General features: G+C 35.0%; 1 long non-coding RNA gene across 1 annotated transcript; it reads left to right on the top strand.

The window, feature by feature from the left end:
- Positions 1-1,154: 1,154 nt before the first annotated feature.
- On the top strand, positions 1,155-6,633 carry LOC145621031 (uncharacterized). The gene is made up of 3 exons (XR_014108341.1): positions 1,155-1,261; positions 1,357-3,004; positions 4,739-6,633. It is a non-coding gene; the product is annotated as an uncharacterized LOC145621031 (long non-coding RNA).
- The last annotated feature ends 222 nt before the right edge of the window (positions 6,634-6,855 follow it).

Raw genomic sequence — 6,855 nt, 5'->3', positions numbered from 1 at the left:
TGTTTTGGGAATTTCTCTATCTTGGCCACCGATTTATTGATTAGTTCGTTATGAGTTCTTCAATTCTATTTTAATATTGTCTTCAAAATTTATCTGAATTTGCATTATCCAATTTTCTGGAATTTATTTGGAATCCTAATAAGTTTTAAATCTTTAGGGTTTAATTATCTGCTGGTTGTAATCTTGCCTATAATTTTGTATTTGGTAGAGTTTTGCTGATAGTAATCATGTGTGTTGGTTTAAATTAATGTTTATATTCTCTATTGTGGTTTAAATGTTGCATCTGATTGTAACTGCTTACTACGGTTGCTGCCAAGAATTTCAAACGGTTGTTACATGCGTGAAAATTATAGTCATTTGTGATCTTGTTAGATTTGTTGTAACATTTATATTCAAAATGTCAAGTTATTATAATTTTTACAAATACACAATTAGAAACGTTAATGGCCAAACATGTTTATTAGACACCACAAAAAAAAAAAGCAAATGGTGCAAAAAAAAAAATAGGGACAAAGAGAGTAATTCCTAATCTCCCGCGATATGTGGTAAAAAAATTAATGGGAATCATTGGTGCATTTGCGCCTTATTAAACAAAATATATGGAGTAGCAATTGCAAACCCATACCCAATCTGTCAATCTCATACTAGTGAGATAGGTAACTATATATGGTATCAACATTGTTGTAAGTGATGCAGATCTTTGGTCGTCGTTAGAAGATTTCAACAATTATTCATGTATGGCTTGACCTTGTACCAGTCAAAGTTTCAAATTAGCTCTTAAGTCTTAACTATATCATGAATTACTTAAGTCAAAATGTATTTGTATAGTGGGATTAAAGAAAGTTGATTTGATGAAGTATGCATTCTCTAATCAAAGAGGGTATTAGAATGAGATAAACCAAATTAGATAAAGGGACAAAGACCTAGGATTAGAGGTAATAATTCATAGTGTTAGTCGCATGCGTATTGACAAAGCAAAAGCACCATTGTTGCATCAAGAAACTTAGTGGTAAATGAACTAATGTTGGTTAATTGAGAGATTCATGGGTTAGTCTTGGCTGTCTTATTTTAAGAAATCATGGCAGTTTGTTGGTAATCTTATTTACTTGTTAGTTTTATCCTCTGGAAATTTTCATATTTTGCTTTCTTTTTGCAGCTTCTTTGCTAGGTTTTCACTTGTTTCAGTGGCATTTATATGTGGGCTATGAATTCATACTTATTGAAGTAGTACTTGGACAAATCACATATATGATATGGATCGGTAAGATGCATTGTACTTGCAGGCTATTCTTCGTTATGGACACCAATACCAACCTCTACATTAGCTTGTTCTTATGCAATTTTTGAATGCTGCAGGTAATCACATGATACATTGGTTTCAAATTTGAAGTGATGAAAGAAATTGGTTAGGTTTACTTCTGTTGCAAGATATTTACATCAAAAAAAGGCATTTCTACAAGAATGAACACTTCAGATGCAGCAGTTAAAGATTCACATGATGCTTTATCTGATCTCAAGATATACTTTGTATGTGAATTTCTGATATCATACCCTATAGTAGAGTTTGACAAAGGCTTGATCATAGGAGGTTAGGGCTTCTCCTGAAATGGTAAGAACGCTATGAGGAATTTGAATTTTGGGGGTGATATCTTATTGTGTTTGTCCATGGGTAGGCTAGCTACGTGATTAACATTAATAGTGCTGGAGATTTGTCACGTACCACAGAATTATCAAGTCTCTGGCCAAAATAAGGCACTTCAAGATTATGTGGGATCTTGTGCAATTTGAAGGAATAGGGAATGATAAAGGTTGAGATATATTGTATCATTGTTGAGATCGGATGCTAGGATGCAGAAAGTGGATGGGACATTCTTCACATTTCCCCTCATAAAAAAACATAGAATTTCTCGGATTTAGCTGCACATAATTGGTCTTTAAGGGCTTTATGCAAGTCCAAGGTTGCGAGGAAGGCTCAAGAGAACTTTGGTACTATGAAAGAACATGTTTATCTTGACTATAGAAACTTATAGCATGTTGCTTGAGGTTTGGGGAAGGGAATTGAATTTCCCCAAGGCAAGGGAGACTTCTTAGACACTTGGCTTATATAGTGGATTACAGTATAATGGTTGACGTAATTTGTAAAGCAGGGAGAGTCAATGAAGCTGTTGGGTATCTGAGGAGCATGAATACTATGGTTGTAAGCCAACATTATTTTAGTTGATGCTTTTAGTATAGAGAATTGATTTATAGACACCGTGAATTCATTCATGGACTTGACCAGAAATGGTGTAGATGTTGATATATTAGTCTTTATTGTTCAAATAGTGCTTTATAGCTCAAAAATGTTTTCCGAGTTAAAAAAGAAACGGATGGTATTAGAGCTATACCTAATGCCAGGACTTGCAATGTATCATTGGATGGTTTGCTCCAGCAGGGCCCACTAACGCTTTCAAGGTCTTAAGGATGATTATAGTTTTACAGTGTGAGCCTTACAAAAACAATGGTGATAGATTAAAGATGTTCTTTGAGAGTGATCAATTGGAGATGGCTGTGAACTTTGGTGTACATGATATGGGAAGGTTCTTTTCACGCATGCATACCTATTCAGCTGGTAATCATGTATTGTGTGAGAAGTTAAATACTGATGCTTACGTAATTATGGAAGGGATGATTGTAAAGGGGATTCAATCATCAATCACAACTGTATGCAAGTAGAAGCAATTGCTTAGATAGTGTTAGGAATTTTCTCATATGTTTGTGAAGGGTAGAATTGTCCTGCATTAAAGAAGTATAAGGAAGGTGACTAGTTTATAAGATTGGTGAGCCTTTTGGGTTGGAACCTCACATGCCTTGTATGTGGGTCGCCTGTTCTCTGCTGTGAGCCTTGACGGCTTGACCCATTGCCAGGGCCCGTCAGATAATGAAGGCAAGGTACCCTTGAACTACTTCAAGAATCAAGAGATGATGAATCTTTTACTAGCTCTGTCTACCTTTGGTATTTCAGGTAAGTTGGTTATTTTGATCTTTATCTATATATTTTTGTGGATATTTTTAGTAGAACTTGAAAGAAGAATTAACTCTTTAACTCCTGAATAATGGTTTATTTACTTCTAGCTTAATTGAACTCCCAAGATAACTCTTTCAAAAAAAAAACGAAATGGAAGCAGTTCTGAAGTACTCCACACAAACGATCATGAAATAGTTTTATTCTCATGGAGTGTAATTTGAAATGGTAAACCATCAAAATTATGTTGCTAGCATACACATCACTGCTAAATACATTGCATTTGTTATTTTTCTATGATTGTAAATTGTAATGATAGTTCAATAAGTACTCAAAATTAGGTAAAGTGTTAGTTGTAAAATACAAATTGAAAGTCTTGAATCCTCCGCACAACTCATATTGAACATTTTTATTTAGCATCTTTCCCTTATACTGGTAAGATTGGAGAGCAAAAAGTGTTGACAATTTTCTACTCTAGTAAATGAATCTACATAATTTGGTTTTCAACAAAATCAGGATACAAAAAATTCGTGTGTGCTTTGATAGAGCTGCTCTACTTGAGCTGGAAAATTATTTCTCTGTTGAATGACTAATTGTTGGTTTGTGATAGCTGTGTAGAGGGTTCTTTTTTTTGGCCTTTAAGCTCTATCTCCTCCCTGAACTGTGCTTTTTTTGAGTAAATGTGCGCACTATGGCCCTAAATTCATGCTCGATATAACTAATGTATTGTAAATATCATTAAAGGTTAGCTGTTTGATGAGATTGCAAATCTGTTCATATGATGGTTGGTACTGACAAATATACTGGGAGCTCTCTAATTATATATGGCTGTAACCTTCTAAAAACAGATCCGGAGCTGAACATAAAAATGTTATATCTTCCTATGTATCCTTAAGACATCATCCAATACCAAGCTTCTAGGCCTTACTTAGTAATTTACAAATAAATGTGTTGTGTTTATGCCAGTTATTATGTTATACAAGAGTACATGCGATTATCCGATTAATTGTTTATAGTATTCATCCCTCCTAGATCTGCTGTATGATCATTTGGTCATACACTCATACTATATTCATCATCTCTTTCCTATCTGCTGTCCTAATTGTCCTTAGTTGATCTGTTGATCAAGGTATTAGCTTACCTTGATTGAATAGTCTTAGGTGCTACCTGTTGTTTCTCAGACCTCAACTTTGGTTGCTTGTTAATTATCGTAAACAATTGATCCTTGTAGGTAATTCTCTTTGCTTCTTAATTGTAAGAGACCATGTTCTTCTGTATAAGTACCTACAGGTGTAGACACGAATTTACTTGAATGGTGAAATGAATTTAACACATGCTTCCCTGAAGAATCATTTAAAGTGGAAATTATAGGAGATACAAGGAAAAAGATGTTGAAGCGGTTGGACTGTATGTCTATCTTGGGGTGGCTGATATTCTAGCTAGCCTAGTGTAGGATCTCCAGAAGAGGTTACGGGACAAAGTTCGAGCTGATTTCCCGTCTCATTTTTTGTTTTATGTACTCATTCTGCATTTGTGGCTTGTCACTCATTGCATTATTTGAAGTTTGGATGACTCTGTGACAATGGTTATCTTATTGTTGATTTTATTGCATTTTGCATGCCTATCAAACAGGCTTGAATTAAATTGCATGTTAAAAATATGGATGTTTCTGGTTAAGGTGAATACATGGACTCCAAATTCTATCTTTAACACTTAGCTTTCTGTTTCTGTAAGGTGTGATAGCCTGATGCCTTGACTGGTTGTCTGATCAATGATCACAACAAAGATTACCTGACAGGTGTAATTTAGCTTCTTGGCTGAGGCAGTCTTGGATGAGGTAATTCTCGTATAATTTTGAATACCATTTCTTGCTAATGTATATTGTATTCTCCATTCTTGCTAGGTTTCTTAATCTTGTTTTGTTCATATGTTTCACTTGCTTGATTATGTTTTATTCAGCTTTCTCTTGGTCTTAGTTAGTACTATTGCAAGCCTTGCAACTTAATGATGCTTGCTCAATGTTTTTTTTAGTTAGCGCACCTAGACATGCAGGCTAACCTTCAAAGTTACCTAGCTAAGCAGTAATACAAGCAGTTTTTATTTTTTATTTTTTTTGGTGGGGGAGAAGATACCACCCTCCTTGGAAGGCTACTCGGGCAATCTGATTATGTGCTTCGCATGAATCACGAAACTAAGGACCAAACAGATGAAATAATAAATCTTCAAACCCATCAGTGAAGTAGTTTGAAGTTAGATTCTGGTCATATCACACAGCTGAGCAAAGTCCTTCACCAGAGCATTGTCTGTGTAATGCTCCTTCCTGAATCCTGAAGAACTTTCGAGTTTTGAACCAAACAGCATAAATATTATGAACACCATACTGACTTTAATTGGCTATCTATATGTCTGGCAAATTAGGAGCTGAAGCCAGTTCTTTAAACTAGGAAATTAAATCAAGTTTTGTTTTTCACCTGAAATTAGATCACAGAATTAAATTAGATCACAGAATTTTAGAAATTGAATTTAATAACCATATAGGAGCCTTGTGATCTGAAGACTGTATAGGATATTCATGTCATCTAGTGTTATTTTTTCATCTTGTTGAGGGCTTACTCTAGTGCTACTCATCTTGACCTTCGGTTTTTTTTTACTTGCCTTAATAATGTCAGTCAGTATCTCTATTGCCTGAAATTCATGTATGAAAACTCCTCTTCGGAGGCGAAGCAACATTGCTGGTTCTGGCTGTCTAGCTGTTGAAAAATGAAAATATGCTGTTAGGAGTAAGCCATTGCCTCTGTTTGTCACTTCAGGCAAATCACAACATTTTCAGTCACAGTGCTTTGGCATGCCTGCTGTGAATTGATGATACAGTTGTTTTGGACTTTTGAGATTCTTGTGATTTTGCATGTTAATTACAGCTCAAATTGCAACAGAACTGTCAATTGGGTTTGATTCTTAAGTAAAATCACTCTCTGGTGTAAGAGCCCCCTGCATTATGTAATCTGATACAGTTTGAGAGTACCTGTGAGGTTGTGACTATAATAAGCGCGGATCTTGTTCCCCTCTTTCTCCCTTACAGTATAATCATCGTAGATAATCTCAAATTTAGAGTTGCCGTAGGTGACACTGAGTTTACTATAGACTGACTATATTCTATCATTCTATGAATATCACAAGAATTTGGTAAACTTTCTCTTATGTACCGCTTTTTGGAGGATTATTTGAGCATTTGGGCTTCATCACAACAATTGCAATGCTACATGATGTTGAATGTCAATACGAAGAGGAGCTAAATATGTGTGTTCATGAGTTGATGATAGTTCGAGTCCTGGTTGAATATGCGAATTGGCAAATGTCGATGATAGGCATTAAGCATGGCCACTTGAATTGCATCTTGATTGTATTGAAATACAAAGGCTGTTCATGGCACTTAAGACTTAACCTCACCTGTACATTTTATGTAATTTAAACCTTGGAAATGTAGTTTTAACATCAGGACAAATTGGTCTTACCTTTATTCATTCTGCAGCCCTGAAGAGCTGAAATATACCTTACTATCTTATCCTGTACAACCTTTTTCTTTCATCTTTTTTATCATGATAACTAAGAAAAAAGTGCCTTTTGGCCTCCTTTTTCTTTTAGATTCCAAATTTCACCCCCTCCACCAAAAATAAATAAATAAAATTTTATAAAATCTTTGTCCACTTCCTAGTCCATTGGGCTCAAAATTATTTGCTCATCCTCAATAATGTCTGATTGAACATATACTTGGGCCTTTTTTTGACTCTGTTGTTATTGTGGTGTACTTGTGTGTTAGATTAGACTAAGAGCCTATTCACATTTACTTAATT

Source organism: Chenopodium album, chromosome 27 (assembly GCF_948465745.1).
Source record: "Chenopodium album chromosome 27, dcCheAlbu1.1, whole genome shotgun sequence".
Lineage (NCBI taxonomy): Eukaryota > Viridiplantae > Streptophyta > Magnoliopsida > Caryophyllales > Amaranthaceae > Chenopodium > Chenopodium album.
This window is presented reverse-complemented; position numbering and strand designations above follow the sequence as displayed.